At 35.3% G+C, this 16,992-nt stretch overlaps 1 protein-coding gene across 2 annotated transcripts in view; it reads right to left on the bottom strand.

The window, feature by feature from the left end:
- Window positions 1-16,992, bottom strand: part of RALYL (RALY RNA binding protein like) — a 388,415-nt gene that overhangs the window by 325,801 nt on the left and 45,622 nt on the right. The gene's annotated exons all lie outside the window — the stretch shown is intronic.

Below are 16,992 nucleotides of genomic sequence, written 5' to 3'. Positions count from 1 at the left end.
GGGGTTTAATGGAGAAAATGGTCTTACTTGGGAGCTGGTGCTGCTCCCAAGCCAGTGTTAAGAAAAATTTTACTGTATGAGTTAACCCCATGAAATCTCTGTGCTGACAAACAACCAGAAAGCTTAAGGGAAACTGGACCTCTACACATTAATTAGAAAAAGAGTTTGAATTTAGCTACCCAGGTATATTTATCAAGCCAGTAAGGCACAATATTATGGCTTCTAAAGTTATAATAGCATGGATTAAGGCCATAATACGTTTATTGTACAAACTGCATTTGATGCTTAATGGCAGGGTGGATGAGAGAGCAATGTATTAGACAGCACAATAACAAGAAAAAAATTCATATTTACTGAAACCTTTAGCTGTTCATAGTCATGTGTGATTACTAGTCAAGTCTTCATTGTAGCAGTTTTGAGGAGGAATAAATAAAGATCATGTCTTTCACTGTAAAAAATATAGAAACTGAGGCAGGGGAATATTATGACCTCTGACTTTTATCAGCACAAGTCTCATTCTACCTCAGTATCCCAGTTAGGGCCCCTGTGCATATCTAAGCATAATTTTCTTTACTCATTTCTATATTAAAATAATGGTTAATGTACTTTGTCTGGCTGTCATACTAAAAGCAATGTCAAGAGGAGGAGCAGAATAAACCCTTCTGCTGTGCTCCGCTCTTCCTGAGGGCCAGTGGGTTGCCTGCAATTCACACAGTTCTGTTACTATCCTGAAGAGATTCTAGGAGTAAAAAGTCAGAGTTGGCTCAAATTTTCCTTGAGGATTTCTCCTGCTCTAATGCAACCTTCTTGTCCACTTTGACCAGCTGTTGAAGATGGTTATTACTAAGATAGTCTCTACACCTTTTTTAGGTGATGGTTTCAGAACCATTTTCACAACAGAAATACAAACAATTCCAAGTGCTTCAAATAACCTGGTGGTAACTCTCTGTGGTAAAACATGGCTCTCTTTGTTTGTAGAAGAGAATTCCTATTTCAGGAATGGAATTTCCAAAAAATGACAATCGGGATCATTAAAAAAAAAATTAAAATCCATCACTTGTTCAAAAAGTCAGATTTTCTTTATCCATATAATTATATTCAGGACCAACTCTGTGTGGAATAAAAAGCCAACAATTAAATTTCTACCCTTCTCATTAATCTTTGTATCAGTCCATCCTTTATTTTGAATTGGACTGAATACTTTCTCTATCACAAGTTCACATATTTCCCAGAATAGAAAGAATTAATATATGTAGAATTACTTTTTCATCCTCAACAAGTACCTGCCAGTCATATTTTGTCACACGTTTCTTCTGTTTCTTTTCCAGACAACATAAAATTTTAACACTAAAATATAATAAACAAACTATCACAGGTTCAGTATCAGTATTTATTCTGCCATCTAAATTAGTCTATTTTAAAGGATTTTGAAGATTTTTAAAATCTGTATATTGTGACCTATGAAAATCAAGGTTAACAATGCTAGGCAGGAAACTGGTGCCACCTGACCGGCTGCAACATATTGGAAAGAAAAGTTACTGCATAAATCTATAAATGTTGGCCAATATGATGTCACTATTCCAGTCAGGGAATTTACCAGACAGTGATTGCTTACATTTTTTACAAAAACTTTCTTGAACTTTCTATTATATATTTCTAAATTTAAACTTTTTAAATTTATTTGAGGTTTAAATTCTTTTGCTCTGGAGTAGGTTTTTAAGAAAAAAATTTAAGAACAAGAGAAGGAAAGAATGGGATGTGTTGTTAATGGTAGTAATAAAAACAGCCTGTTAAATTCAATAACAAAATTTAGTTCAAAGCAAAATAGCTAACCAGAATGAATTATCAAGTGGAAAATCTTGGTCATTTTTATAGCAGTACCAAGAGGCACCGTAGTATGCAAAGCAAAAGAAGCTATATAACAGTTGCTAGCCCTAGTACATCCATAGGTGAAAATTCCTCACCCTGCTTTTCCATGTCCATGTTGTCCTGCAAATTTATGAACTTCATAACTGACATGAGACTGCTCCAGATTGCCTAAGTGGTCACCAAAATCCCATATATTATCTAATTTTTATTTTTTAATTAAATAATCTTTTGGAAATTGATGACTTTTTATGAAAAAAAGGTCCATTAAAATGATAGCATTAAAAAGGAATCTGTAAAAGAGACTTGCTCAGGTTTCTATGTGTTGCCCTTGAGATTCATCCTCTTGTACTTAATAAATCTACCACAGGCTGTGTGCATAAGTCCTGTACCCAGCCTGAAGCCTCGTTACCTAAGATTCACTGGGCCTGCACAGCATGAGAAATGATAATTGTTACTAAAGATAAGGCTAATGAGCAATGATTCAGTTGGGGGAACAAAGCAGCTCTGCTGCTGCAAATGTTGCCCTTTGGGTATGATTTAGAGGTTTGCCAGAGCACTGGAAACAAGAAGAGTCCAGAAATTTTTTGCCACCTTGTCACTTCAAACATCTGCTCCCATTTCAGTGGAATGCCATTTTCAGTTCTAGTTTTCCAGCAACAAAGCCTGGGAACTGGGAAATAGGATGAGACAAGGAAGCACCTCAGAACAGGCACTCTCCTGTTGCACAGTGGGAAACCCAAACTTGTCTGTTTTCACTCCAGCATTTTATGATAGCCACAAGCATAAATATTGATTTGTGATACTCAAAGCTGCTACTCCATTTGCCTTCTGGGTAATGTCAGTCCCTCTCCCTTTCATCCAGTGAAAAAGTTCTTTCATGAAGTATAACAGCTTCCATAGGGAGAAAAGTATATCTGCAATGAAGATACTTTATTAATGCAAAATTATGTTACAATGGCAAATTGCTCTTACTGACCGCATTTTTTTTCAATTTTATTTTGCCTTTCAATGTAAAAAAAAGCTTTTGGTGATATTCAGTTGCTTTTTTATTTCTTGTACAGATGTATTCATGCTGGATCATGCTTTATCTTTCATGCTGACTACAGCAAAAATATGTGGCATAGTTGAGACCTAAGAGTCAGTCATTTCAACCTTTAACCTGAGGGTTGAAGCACTGATCTGGGTGAGATGCCCCAGAACCGTGACTGTTTGCAAGGTATCTGGAAGGGAAAATGAGAGTCTGAAATGAACAGCTCTGAAACGTTCACTTCATTCTTCTTGACTTCATGTGAAATTAAACTTCCCAATCAGTTGTTTGGGGTCTCTTGTAAATTTCCTAAACACCAGAAATTTCCTGACAAAATTTTTTACAAACATCATTGCATTCTCCTAATTTTTTTAACTTGCAAGAACCTTTTTTTAAAATGGGTCATTCATAAAAATCTATCATTGTAAATAAAAACTGTTGCACACATATTTTCCTCACATAAAAATTGGAGGTCACTTAACAATAGATTTGAGCTCACACTTATATTTGAAATGTTATGTTGAACTTAAATAATTATTTGCTGTTTTTTAATCTAAATGAAGTCCACAAACATTATCTGTTTTACAATCAATTAAAAGAATAAAATCATGTCCCTAGGCCTCTATTAAGTTGATGGATAGCTCTTTTAGATATGGAGATTTGTTAACTCAGGACTATCTTAAGTCCTTTTTTATCTGTGTCATTGAAATCTTGAATTTCACATTCTGATACAAGAAGTACTTTATATAAATCTTTACAGATAAAGGGTAGGATTCAGCTCATGAATGAAGACTTAAATTAGGTGCCTACATAAAGGTTCTTGTTTATATCCTATGTTTCCAAGTACCCATTAAACACAGACAGCAAAGCTTACACATCTACTCACATCAACTTACAGCAGACATACATTTTGTCAATGATTGACCACCATTAGGTATAATGATGGTTTAGACAAATGCTTTTTATTTTGACACCTTCTAGAAGATTAATTTGGTCAAACATAGGTATATAGTACCATCAGAGACATCCTGGAGCATCCCTCTTTTATACTAGTCCGGTTCCAGAAAGGTGCAGCTCCCTCATAGCTCTGAACTTGCTGGCAGCAAAATACCTAAATTCAGGGAAATACATTAAATCCTATATGCAGACATTATGACTTGAGTATTTTAATTTGTGCGGTGAAACTCACCTTTATTTAGACTAAATTTCTACTCCTTGAATTGATCTCAATATGCTGTTTTCCTGCAGCTTTCTTCCCTGAAACATTTCTCTACTTTAATAAGCTGGTGAAGCGCTGAAGGCTGACATAAAACATATGAAATATATAGTTGCTAATAATTTTCTCAGCTAGACCAGTGGTGAAATAAGGTTCTTGTCCTCAGCCTGAAAATGTGCATATAAAAAAGCATTAACCTTCTGATGACCATCAGACTCACACATTTGTTTCCCTTTGGTGTTTTCAACTCTGCAATTATACCTGGGGACAGAGGGAGATATTATACCCTTTTGCATTCTTACATGGTCTTCATTTTTTTCTTGTTGACGTAAGTCCTCTGAGTCATTTGAGATAAACCCATGATGTTAGCACAACTGACCATATGGGACTACATCCAGCCTTTTCAAAGAGTTACAAGTAGTAGGAAAACACAGTGTACTTCCTTGGAAGATGAGTGTGTTTCAGTTTTGGGCATATTTTGCTGTGCAGTGTTGTATTTAGGGTATTATAAGTGTGGGTTTTTTAAAAAATTATTTTCTATTTTTCTTGTTTTCTTACATATTGATATGTCATATAATGGTTTGCAACTTTAATATGAGAGCTTGTGGTTTTAACATTTTTTCTGTAATATCACCAATGTTTATTTCTACTGCCTGAAACAAGGTAGAGAGTTCTATGGCTCTGCAATTCCCAGTGGTTTGTACAATGTTATACTTCAAAACTCCATTTAGAGGACAGAAAAACACAGGAAATTAAGAATCCTCTTTACTAGTCCCTAAGTATCTCTTAAGCATTTGTTTTCTAATCTGAACAGTACATTCACTTTCTTCTTTTTTCTTTTTTATTTTAAATGGGGGGCTCCTTCACAAAATGCCAAGGCCAGTATTACAGCAATAATAATAAATGAGTTTTACTGCTTCTAACACCATTTACTTCCCCCTGTACTGCAGAGAATATGACACTATACAAAAAAATAACAAAAAAAATCTCATTCAAACAGGCATTTTCTGCCTTAATGCTTGACTTTCCGTGAATAAGTAACCTTTTACATTGCGAGAAATTTCATAGCAAATTATGTCTGTAAATAGAGTTTATACATACTACATGACATGCTACAAAAGCAAGAGCAAATAAGAGGCAGAGAGATTGCAACCTTTCTTGTAAAGGTTTATCAGTAGGAGTAAAAATTATATATTTGTTATAGCAGTTCATTATCACTGCTGTATTACCAGTGGAGAATGTTGTTATGCATTAAATATTAAAGCCTGGAGATTGTATTTCTATTAATTTAAAATACTGTTGAATTTCTTTCTAAGTGTTAATCTTGCCTTCTCTATCTGGAACATATTATCATATTACTTGAAAGATCAGCAGGTTGGGTTTTCTTTTTGCATATGCAGAGTAGTATCTCATGCTTAGAATCTCCCATGCTTAGGGAGAGGGCTATTGCAGCTTACATGCTTTCAAGTCACAGAATACCAGGCTAACATATAATGCACTTGTGGGACACTAACACAAGATAATATCGGCAACAAATGCCTAGCATGTTTATAAAGAAAGTTAGAATTTCTCAATTCAAAATGAAACTGAACTTCCAGCTGTGGTAGGGTTTTGAAAGCAGCTCTCCTTATGTGCAGCCTGGCTCTTCAAAGTTTCTTGACACCCCACATCAGAACAATTTCTTAAACTGAGGTAAAACACCAAAGAAAAAAAGGACATGTACAGTCAGACAATAGTTATCCAAGCGCCCCCAGATGAAATCAGATACATACCAGCACATAAGGGGCAACTGACATGGATTGAACATGTGGGAATTACAAATGTAATATAATCAGATAGTTTAAGCATTTAGCTATTAGTCTCACTTTTGTCTAAGTACCTTTAAAAATTAAGTCTTTGAACAACTGTAATCTAAATATGGGTGCGATTGAATATGGGGATCTGTACTCAGAGCAGTTATCAAACCTCAAGTGCTGCTTCTCAGTTACACAAGAACTGAAATTAGATCTAGTTTCAACATCAAAACCACCAGAAATGCCTACAGCCTTCATCCCACATACCTAATATCCTACATACCTGTAGCCAAAAAGCACACTTCCCCTGATTCCCAGAAACGCCATCAAAAGCAAATTGTGTGTTTTAAAAGACAGAGGAATGAAATTCCTCAACAATAAAAAAAACCAGCAATAGCAATATGGGCATAATAATTATTTTTCCCAAGCACATATGGCCAGTGTCCTTAGATAGGATGAGGTAAGTATGAATCCCCTGCCAGTACTGGGCCAATATCTAGACCACCTTTCCTGTGAAAGTGTGGGTCAGATGGTCTTTCGATGTCCTTCCGACTTGAGCTATGCTCTGCTATTTCATTTAATTCTATTTTATTCTATTCTGTAATTGTAGTTCATTACTTTGTGTCAAAAGTTATTTAATAAAATGCAATAGCTGTACTTTTTCTCAGCTGCAGTTTCTGAATTCAGGGAGTACCTACTGAAAATTCTAAATGAGGCCTAGGAGAGAAATGAATAGTAAGACATATTCTTCTCTCTTGGCATCTGTCCCAGTGGGAAGCCCCACAAAACAGGGAGCATTTCTCTTGGATGGTTTTTTTCATGCCTTTCTTTGAGACACCTAACCAGGGGAAGCTGTGAAACCTGCAGCTCTCCATCATTAACATCCAGTGTCCTATACTGGCTAGAGTCTGCTGCTCTTAACGACCTCTTTGGCTGAATTCAGACCTGTTTAACTCTTCCCAAACACTGCCTAGGGAACATTTACTCAGCCCGTTAAAGTTTTGTGCAACAGACCTCACCTCAATCACTTAGCCCATGTCTGCTTGGTAAGCTGTGGACCTTCAGCACTGGCTGAATTGCAAATGTTCTGCTCCCAGAGCTGACAGACTGTGAAATGGCTCAGTGCATGTAGCCCAACGCGCAGTTTTCTTTTGACACACAGGTGCACCAGAGGGTGCCTGTACAGAGCCAAGCCTCACAGGGGCCCTGAGCTGTTCTCACATTTCATACTTAGACCCAGCCTTAGACATCAAGAAAGCATTGGCCATCGGGATCGAGTTCATGTCCTTTCCTTTATTTAACCACCATTCATTTCCTCCAAGAACAAGCCAAAGCTATGACTTATTCTTGGATAACAATGCCTCATATCTTATGCTAAGTCTCTTGGCAAAATACTTGTGAAAGTTATGGCAACAGACCCTGAAGCCTGAAGAATTGGAACTGTAAACAACCAATAATAAAAAATGACACAACTGCTGTTTCTAAAATATAAGAACAGAACCTGAAGTATCTTAAACCTAAGAAAATTGTTTCAGGTATTGTTCCTTTTATATTTTACAGTATCATTTAAATGGCAAGAAACTTCTTTCTAGAAAAGGTGGTGTTTTTTCCTGCAGAGTGCATTTCAATGTCCAAGAAATCTCAAAGAGCTTCAAGTTTTGAATTCCTATTCATTGAATCCAATATTTTTCAAGTATAACCGTAATAAGAGCTCAGATTATGATGAAGGCGATAGTATGCTGTGATGCTGGGAACATAATTATAAAAGGACAAGTACACTCCCTGTCTGGGTCTGAATTTCCATAAATGATTTCAAGATCAAAACAAAACCATATTCATTTCCATGATTGACATTTTCCTTTCTCTACTTTAAACTTCTACTTTTACTTCCTTTCTCTACTCTCCTCCTACTTTAAACTACTTTAGAACTGAACTATTAAATAAATCAGTTTATTGAAATACTGATCTTACGCTACATAAAGCTAAAAAATATTAATTGCTGCCAAACTAAGTCAAGTATTTTATAAAGTCTTGTTTCCTTATAAACAGATTTCTAATAAATTTAACAGACTACTTAATTCTCAACACAAGATCACACTAGAGAAGGAAAAGAGTGACAAAATAAAGGTGATTTTTACTGGGTTTTTAGCTAGCTCTAAAATTATACTATTACCTCTCTATTAATACACAGGGCAGTAAGCAGCTTCCACTATTTTTTTAAGTGAGAGCAAACATTTTTTACAACAGCCATTACCAACAAAATGTAGAAGAGTATAGTGGCACACTAGAATTAACATGGATTTCTTCTTAACATTTTATCTCATGCATAGAAATTTAAGTCACAAAGATTGAAAATCTGCACTAATATAAAATTATAGGCTGTGTTTGTGCAATTTTTCAGCTGAATTCTGAATGTATTTATTCATGTGTCTAAATTCTAAAAAGCTACTAGAGTGCTCTTGAAAATTAAGCACAAAACCAATCCTACTCATCAGTAAAGTGTGTTCAAAGTTCATTACCTGAATATAGTTTTGTGCACAAAACTCCTACAGAATATAAAAATATTTTTGTAGATTTGGAATCAAACTTTCTCACAGATTCATAGGTCTGTGAATATAGTATAATTTAGTGTAACTCTATGCAAATTCACAGGAACTATTTGTTGTCTTTCAGGTAAGCATTCTTACTTTGATCCTTTATTGCAGACTTATTTTTATTAATTAGATCTTGTTGAAGTAAATGGTCTTCATTGCTGTGCTATTTTTAAGTCATACTGTTACGTATCATCACTACTTCTATGAAAATTATCAATAAACAAGTACTTTTTAATTGGTGACCACTCCTATTTTTAAAATAATATTGTAAAGATGACATAATGGTGAAATTGTATTGCCTAAATGTGCTAAATTTCTTTACACAAAAATAATAATTAGAGAGTCGATACATGTTCAGTAGATATAAGTCTCTTTGATGGTATTCAACCATTGCAAATAAGTCTGTGCTATTAATTAAAACTTAATGACCTGAATCTATATGTTATTGATAAAATGTTGTTTATAATTGCACAAGAAGTAAAGAAGCATGGCTAAAATAATGCTGAAAGGGCAAAACCTAAAGAGTTTTCCTACTCACAGAATGAATTAAGATTTCATAACTGAGCTTGTCCTTTTAATTGATAGCAAACCTGCTAAGTTTTCTCTTTGCTTCATAAAGTTGATCACTTCAGATATTTTTGTAAATCAATCCACCACAAATATTCTATGGAATTTTGGTATATACATTGCAGGTACAATGGAAAGTGCTTTATAAGTCAGTGATGAAGTGGTCACCAGGTCATAAACTTCATCCTGATTAGCTTTTTAATCTAACATATTAAGTCTTGCAGGTCTAGTCTTGATGTCCAGAACATAATTCTTTTACACATTAATTATATTGTTTCTATTAGAGAAAACCAGGAGACATTGCCCTTGAAAACAGCTATTTGCCATTACTATAGGTGGTAGTATAATGCTTAAGTCAACCTTTTCTTCTGAGACAAAATTGTTTCCATTGGGTCCTGCATTTTCACTCCAAAACACCTTCAGGATCTATCCCTATGATGTGTGAGGAACTGAATTGAGATGGCACTCAGGGCTCCTTCAACACATCTTAGCTCTGTAACAAAGTGTTGTCCTTCCCATCTTCCGGACGCTCCTCTCCCACAGCAAAGCCAGGGAAGCTGGTAAGGCTTTCTCATAGCAGGGCAGGGCTGGGAGGCTCTACCGGCTCCATCCTCTGAGCTTTCCAAGCTGCAGCTTGGAACAGTCCTGAGCAGCCTGAGCCAAGCTCCAAAAAAACAGTTTGGATTAAGTGATTTACTGAGCTCTTTTCTCGGTCTCTAGAAATAGAGACCAAATGGTGCAAATTGGTTCCATTTTCTCCCACTGTGGTTTGTTTGGGGGTTTTGTTTGCTTGTTTGTTTCAATTGTTGTTTGTTTTTAAAAGTATGCACCATAATACTCCCCAAACTTTCCTGTATTTTTTCCCCTCTATTCGTCCTTCAGTTTCAAATGAATATATGTAAATGAAAAACATTTTATCTTATTTACTAGAAAAATGCAAACCAATTTAAAAATAGCAAAATTTCACCAAACAAATACATTATAATTATGAGAAAATAATCATGAGTTCTGAGGGGTTTTGCTGCTTAAAGCTATGAAAATAGAGAGATTGAACATCTTGATTTTATTCTGGTTTTGTAAGTAATTAAATTAATAATAGCTGATTTTAATTAAAAAACCCCAAAACTAAATAAAAGGGTGTTTAGCCACAACTGTAACAATCGAGATCAAATTCTGTTTTAAACTGATTGATTTTAAATTGTGTATACAAATGGAGACATACATATATATATATGAGACAGTGATTATAAGAAAATGACAAATACAATCATCTTTTAAAACCTAAGTTTCAGGAAAGAAGATTTCCTAGAGCTAGGAACAACATCTTGATTAACTTTTAGCAAGATTGTCAGTACTAAAGAAATAAATACTGCTTAATTTATTGCAAAGGTTTCACCATCCTAAACCAAGTTTTCCTGTGCAAATTGCAGTCCTGGTGTTAATACTTGGTCTGCAGTGACTTCTGCAGCTGGGCATGATACCTTTTCGTCCTGTTAGAGACTTTTTGTTCAGCGTTGACTCAAACAGGTTATTTGGAGATACGTGAGATTTAGGTGCACATCTATGATTGTGAAATCATTCTTGCTTGTGATACATGCCATTTTAAATATTTCTGGTGAAAGCAGTGTGGCAATATCAAACACTATTTTAGGGCTAGATTCCTGTGACAGCCCCACTCTTGAGGGAAAACTGGCTGACGGGGGTAGGTGACTCCAGCTGGCTCTTGACTTATGTCCTCACCTTCTACACTTCTAGGTTTAACAAAATTAGCCTGATTTATTACTTATGTTGATTAAAAATAAAATCCATACAACTCTTCAGGTCCTACAGAACACGAAGACCCAAGAAAGTTTGTAAAAAATTCCATCAAGGCCAAAACTGTACTCGCAAGTTTCGGCACAAGAAGCAATGAAAAGAAAAAAAAATTCTAACAGTAACAAGAACAATGATCAAAAGACCCATTAGAAGATAAACTTTTTAGGCAGTCAACAGAAAAAGCTGTAAAATTGTTACAAATTTATTTTTGGTCCACTAAATATGTCCAAGAAATTCCATTATATGGGCACTTTAATTTATGTTGTTTTGTTTATTACATTTTTGCTGATCTTCTAGAAAACAATCACTTGAAAATTTGTACCACCAATCCAGTTTTATAAAATAGGGGTTTTCTTCCATTCACTTCAATAGTGAAATTAAGAAGATGATGAAAAACACACTCACATTAAAACTGTTCCTTCATCTTTATTAGAAATATAAAATTCTGTCATTGTTCATTGCTCTAAGTCAATAGACAATTCTATTAGGTATTGGTGCTTTATGCCAACATAATATAAATTATTATAGAATAATTTTAAGAGGAGACAATGCATATCTAAGGGTATATGGGAAAAATATTATTAACATGTTAATGACTAAGCACCCTCACTAAAATTATACACAGTGGGAGCAAAAATAAAGCTACTGTAAATATCAAATTATTTTATTTCTAACGTCAGCATTTTCCAGTTATCCTGTTAGAAGGTATTCCCTCAAGACATTCAACAAATGCAAAAGTATTTGTACAATAGCACCACTGTACACCTGCCAGTTTTAATCCTAAAATGTTTTTGTTATAACCCATACAGTGTAAGTAATTTCTTGTTAAGTAAATATAAAATTAAAAAGAACATTTTCCATTGTATAATCTAATCAGTCATATTTGACCTTGAAACGTTACTCAGCTTCTTATTAAATCTTATAAAAATATTGATCCCTAGTTTCAAGCTCCTTTCCTTAAAACATATTAGAAATTTGAGTATGGAGGGATGGTGGAGCATTCCTAATACTTTAGGAGTATTAAACATTTCCAAGTCATTAAATGAAAGTAATGAATCAATACATGTTCTGGCATTGCTCATTAACACATCACTGAAGCTGAGATTTATCCTATGTTGTACGACCTAGAATAGAAATATCCTTCATAAATAATTAATTGAAAGACATATGATACTGGATTGCTAATCTGCAAGTTACAGTTATTCTCAGCAAAGTATTTTTTAATTAGGTCAGAAATGAAAACTGAACCTGCTGGCCAAAGTGACCTATTTCTCCCTGTAACCACTATGGAGTTACTTTCTTTTTTTGGCATGTAGTCTCAATTAATTGTTTTAATGACATAGTTAATTTTGCTTCTATCTGCATGCATATTCATGTGATGAAAAAATGAGATGCCGGAACAGAAGAGAGGCTACTTACTCTCTCTGTAGGTCTGGACATTTGAAATCATTCCTATAGCAGGTAGCTCCAGGAATTTTAGCACAGAGCAAGGGTCATCCTTGGGTCTTTTTAAAAAATTGTCAGCATCTATTAAGTCTTTTAAATTAAAAATCCAGACTGCTGACAGGAAGCTCAAAATGTGCAAAAATCTAGGTAAGGTATTCAGCTTAGTGATGCTAATTTTCTCCCTCCCAGAGGCTCAGAGGAAGAAATTGCCACTGAGTGGCATTATCTACTAGCTGTGGAAGGTGAGTTTACACCTTTACACTGTTTTTAAAGATTTTTTTGTTATTTTTATACCAAGCATTTAATTGACTTCAACTGCTTATGAAAATCCCATTGGGAGAAATCTCTGCTACAAAGAGAAATATTTCAAGTAGTTATGACATTTCCCAGTTAATTCTGTAGTTCAAATGTGAGATGAAATTTGGCATTAACACCAGGAAGAAGTGTAGTCAGAGCTCATTACAAACAAGACACATCCAAAAGTCTTCCATAAAGGTGCGGGGTCCTTTTAAAATAGTTTAAACTGGGGCCATGGAACAGGTCAAAAACTAATCTTGGAGGCACTCATTATCAATCAGTCGCAGTTGACTTTGCTAGAACTCTGGTTTATGTCTCAGAAAGTTGGCAAGGCTCAGAGAGACCACTGCTCCATTACAGGAATCCATAGTAGGCTTCAGAAAACTTGGTTTGGGTACACAATCACTGACTGTATGGATGATTATATATGCTTATTTCCACATCACCAAGGGAAGGAAAATTGTGTTCTGCAGTTATCAGTTTAAGATTGGACAGAACACATCAGATGGAGAAGAATTCATTAAATTTCAGAGGTGCCCTCTATAACGAAATCAAACTGCTCTGTACTGTCAGATCTACTGTACTGAAATAACTCTGCTTTGTCACCCCCTTTACCATGTTTCCTGCCAAATAAAACCAGTAAACCAGTAAAATATGATTCAAATTTATTATCCAATTCTCAAGCAAAAATGTCAACTATAGAAAGTAAAAAAGCATTGAAATTTGCTAAGAACAAAGTGAGTTACACATTTACGACTGTCGTATGCAAGCAACATCTTGGCTAGTGGGTATACATGAATTTGAAGAGTTCAATGCCCAAAATATCAAATGTTTCTTCCTGGCTTGCTAAAAAGGACATTTCATTCACTCTCAGCTCTGTAAAAAGAGAGGATGTTAATATTATGGCTTTGAGTCTCTTCTTTTTCTTTCACATCTAATTCCAATTTGTAATTTCCATACTGACCCCCTCGGAAAATGGATGGTGACTTCCAAGAAACACGAAGCGTTCTTTACTTGCAGCAATTTTTATGTTATTCTTTGAGAGAAATTTAGGGAAATCAGAGATAGAACCTATTTTTTATCACCAACTTTTTTGTTAAATCTTTAGAAAAATCCCACTCTAGCTGATTTTTCCTAGAGCGGTAGCTGTATCTCTTGAATATTTATTTCAAAACAATCAGGTTTCACTCATCCAAAATAAGCTTCTCATTTTATGCAAAATTCTTAAAAATTGAATATAAATTATTGTATAAAAATATCCAATTACTTTGAGAAATATAGTTTTGAGACGTATAATTGTCCAAGTGGTGACAGTTATGCTAATTTTAATTCTGTTCCTCCTGATTATTCCTGCCCATTTCTGAGCTCATTCTTTCTCCCCTCCTACATGATCCATTGTGGTTTTCCTTCTTAGCCCTGATAGACAGCAGAAAAGGAGTTCTAAGGCAGTACAATTTGTTGTTGAGCTAGAGAGGGTGGGGTTGTTTTCAGATACACTACCTATGTGTCTGTCTAAGAGCCACAGGAAAACCACATCTGACATCATCACGCACTGCCTTCTTGAATTACAGATCACCTCATGAAAGATGGCATGATCCAAAAATATGCTATAGAATATATATTAAGTTCTACGATTCATGAGGCTTTCAGAACTGATAGTTTTCTTCTTCCAGAGAAATAACCTGGGGGACCTTCTTTAAAACTGGCTAGGTTGTCCTGTTCATTTTGTCGTTTCTTTATCACTTCAATGAGTCACTCTTCACCTCACCAGCAGCTTTGCAAATTCTTTATCTAATATTTTGTTAAACGGATCTCACCTGGCAAAAAAGATTTTTCTTTCTCTTGCAGTGTGAGATGCTTTCTTTTGTGTGAACATGAAGAATACATCTGTTAAGGATCAAAAACAATAGGAAGGTTTTGGGGCCAAAGGCCTGTGAACTCTTTCAGTATAAATACTATTTAGATCAGTCATTGTGCATTAACAACCTCAGTATAAGCTTCAGAGTTTTCGCTAGTTCTACACCTTCAGTATTAAAGTCTTGTAATGTGCCTTTATAATGGGCCAAATGAGATTAAATTTATTAGTATGCCCAGGAACCTGCTGTCTTTGGGCAGGTGTGACCTGAGCTTCATCCTCTCATGGAGAAACAAATCTGTGTTACCATCAGTGGGTGCAAGAAGACTCCAAATGCAGCATCTATTTGGAGGTCACTATAGATTTTGCTGTGGAGAGATCTGTAGCACTCTTTTTGAGGTAAGTCAACACCTGGCACTTGTCCTGCATGATCAGCTCTATGGGGGAAAGACATCTGCAACTCACCTGCACTTGCAATCACATTGATACCAAAGATTTAAAAAATATAAATAATAAATTTATAGTATTTCTGAGCTATTCAAGAATTCAATGGACTCTCTTGTCTCTCTCCAGGCAGGAGATTCCTTAGGCATTCCTTATCCTTATTCTTTACACAATATGCATCTCGGGCGATAAAAAAGCAAATTCAAATGAATTAAACATTGCAACAGAAAGAATTTGGAAGCTACTACTATTCAAAAATTCTGCCCTTCTATAAAATGTTAAAAATCTCAGTTACTAATACAATAAATGGGAATTAATTCTGATCTGGTTCCACACTGAAGGTATTTAACATGACTTCATGTTATTTTAGCATATGCTCAGGCATATGAGATGTATTAAGTTCACACATATTTGTCCTTCATCTTAATTTACCTCTTCGAAAATAATACCAGTGTCACTTTCATTTTCAGAGTTTTAGACAGTTGTACTAGTGAGGTAGGAAAAATATGTTATTTTTGCATGCATATTAAAACTAGGAATGACACAAGTTGATGTCAAGAAGACAGAATGCAACTATTTAAAGATGCTTGTAGGAAGAAGTGTTGTCAGTTTTGTATTCTTTCATTGTCACAGCCACAACAATTTTACTATGTAACAAGCTATCAGAAGGGTTACTTTACTATAAACTCATATAACCTTAATTTTGATAATGTGGATGGCTGTAATATATATGCTGATTTTGCTAAAAATGTTGGTTTACTTGACTTTTGGTAAGGACACTGATTTCTACAAAGGGTTTCATTGTGTGATGATGGTTTTATCATCATAGAGCAAATTATTTTCAATTAAATACTTGCTGCAGGTGGGAACAGACAGCATTACAATCCCTGCTAAGACTGCAATGGTTTAACTTTGAGTTAGACATTTTTGAGTAGACATTTTTGCAAAATAACTTTCCCACCAACGTGCAATGGAGCACTCGGGGACATATTCTAGTGCCTGTGTGTTGATGCCTTCTAGAAGAGGGCTTAAGACTTATTCAGCTAAAAGTAACCTAACACACAAGATCTTGGCATGATCTTCACAAAAATTTCCTGTGCAGAAACACAGCTGTCTGGGAGAGATTTCCCATAGCATCACACACATTATGCTTTCCACTACATGTCTCTTCCTCCTCTCCTTCCCAACAGAAATGGAACAGCAGGTGCCGTTACATAATGAACAACAATCGTCTTCCATTGTTGAGGATGGCCCGGATCTCTAACAACAGAGCTCAAAACATGTTAGTATAATGTGTTTTCAGTGCTTTGGTAATTTTAATGTCTTTTATGAAGTCAGTGAAATGCTCATAATCTGGGTAGTTCTCTATTTACACTACATGTATATAACTGAATATAATCCTTCTTTGTAGTACCTTAGTTGCACAGTAATAGAGATACAGAATTGTTTATCACTAAATTTCTCTGCTAGTGCCTTATAAAATAATATTTAAAAAAAAATAAATCTGAGGCAGAAAACAAAGCATAATGCTGTACTTGATCAATGACATTTATCAAAACCCATTAAGCAACAAGGTAGGCATATAATTGTACTTTCACACACAGATCTTCAGATGCAAGCAAGAAAAAGGCTCGCTGCGAAAACCAGTTACTGAAAACCAGTTGGAAGTCTTTAATCCCCACCACCACAAAGCAGACCTGAGTTTCCAGTCCCAACAAAGGATGTGACAAGGGCAGAGGAGAAAACCTTTTGCCCTGTAAAGATCCAGGGGTGAATCAAGATGAGAGATAGAAAATAGCATGTGGTGGTGGTGGTTGTGGTAGAGTGAAGGACTGGATCAAAATAAACACATGCCTGGAGTGATAATTCAGGTTGCCTGAGTAACCTTAATTTTCAGGTGTTACATAATTTCTGTGTCCTTCAGTTGCAGCCTTAGGGTTCTTTTGGCACAGTTCAGAGGCAGTGCAATAATAAGGCTTTACAGAAAACAATTAACCATATAGCACTGTTGAAAGAAGACGACCCCTTTGTGCTCTCAGCAAGGATGTTCATGCTAAACCAGTGACAAT

This window comes from Corvus hawaiiensis, chromosome 26 (assembly GCF_020740725.1).
Source record: "Corvus hawaiiensis isolate bCorHaw1 chromosome 26, bCorHaw1.pri.cur, whole genome shotgun sequence".
Taxonomy (NCBI): Eukaryota; Metazoa; Chordata; class Aves; order Passeriformes; family Corvidae; genus Corvus; species Corvus hawaiiensis.
Note: the sequence above shows the minus strand (reverse complement) of the source record. Positions and strands in the feature narration are given on the sequence as shown.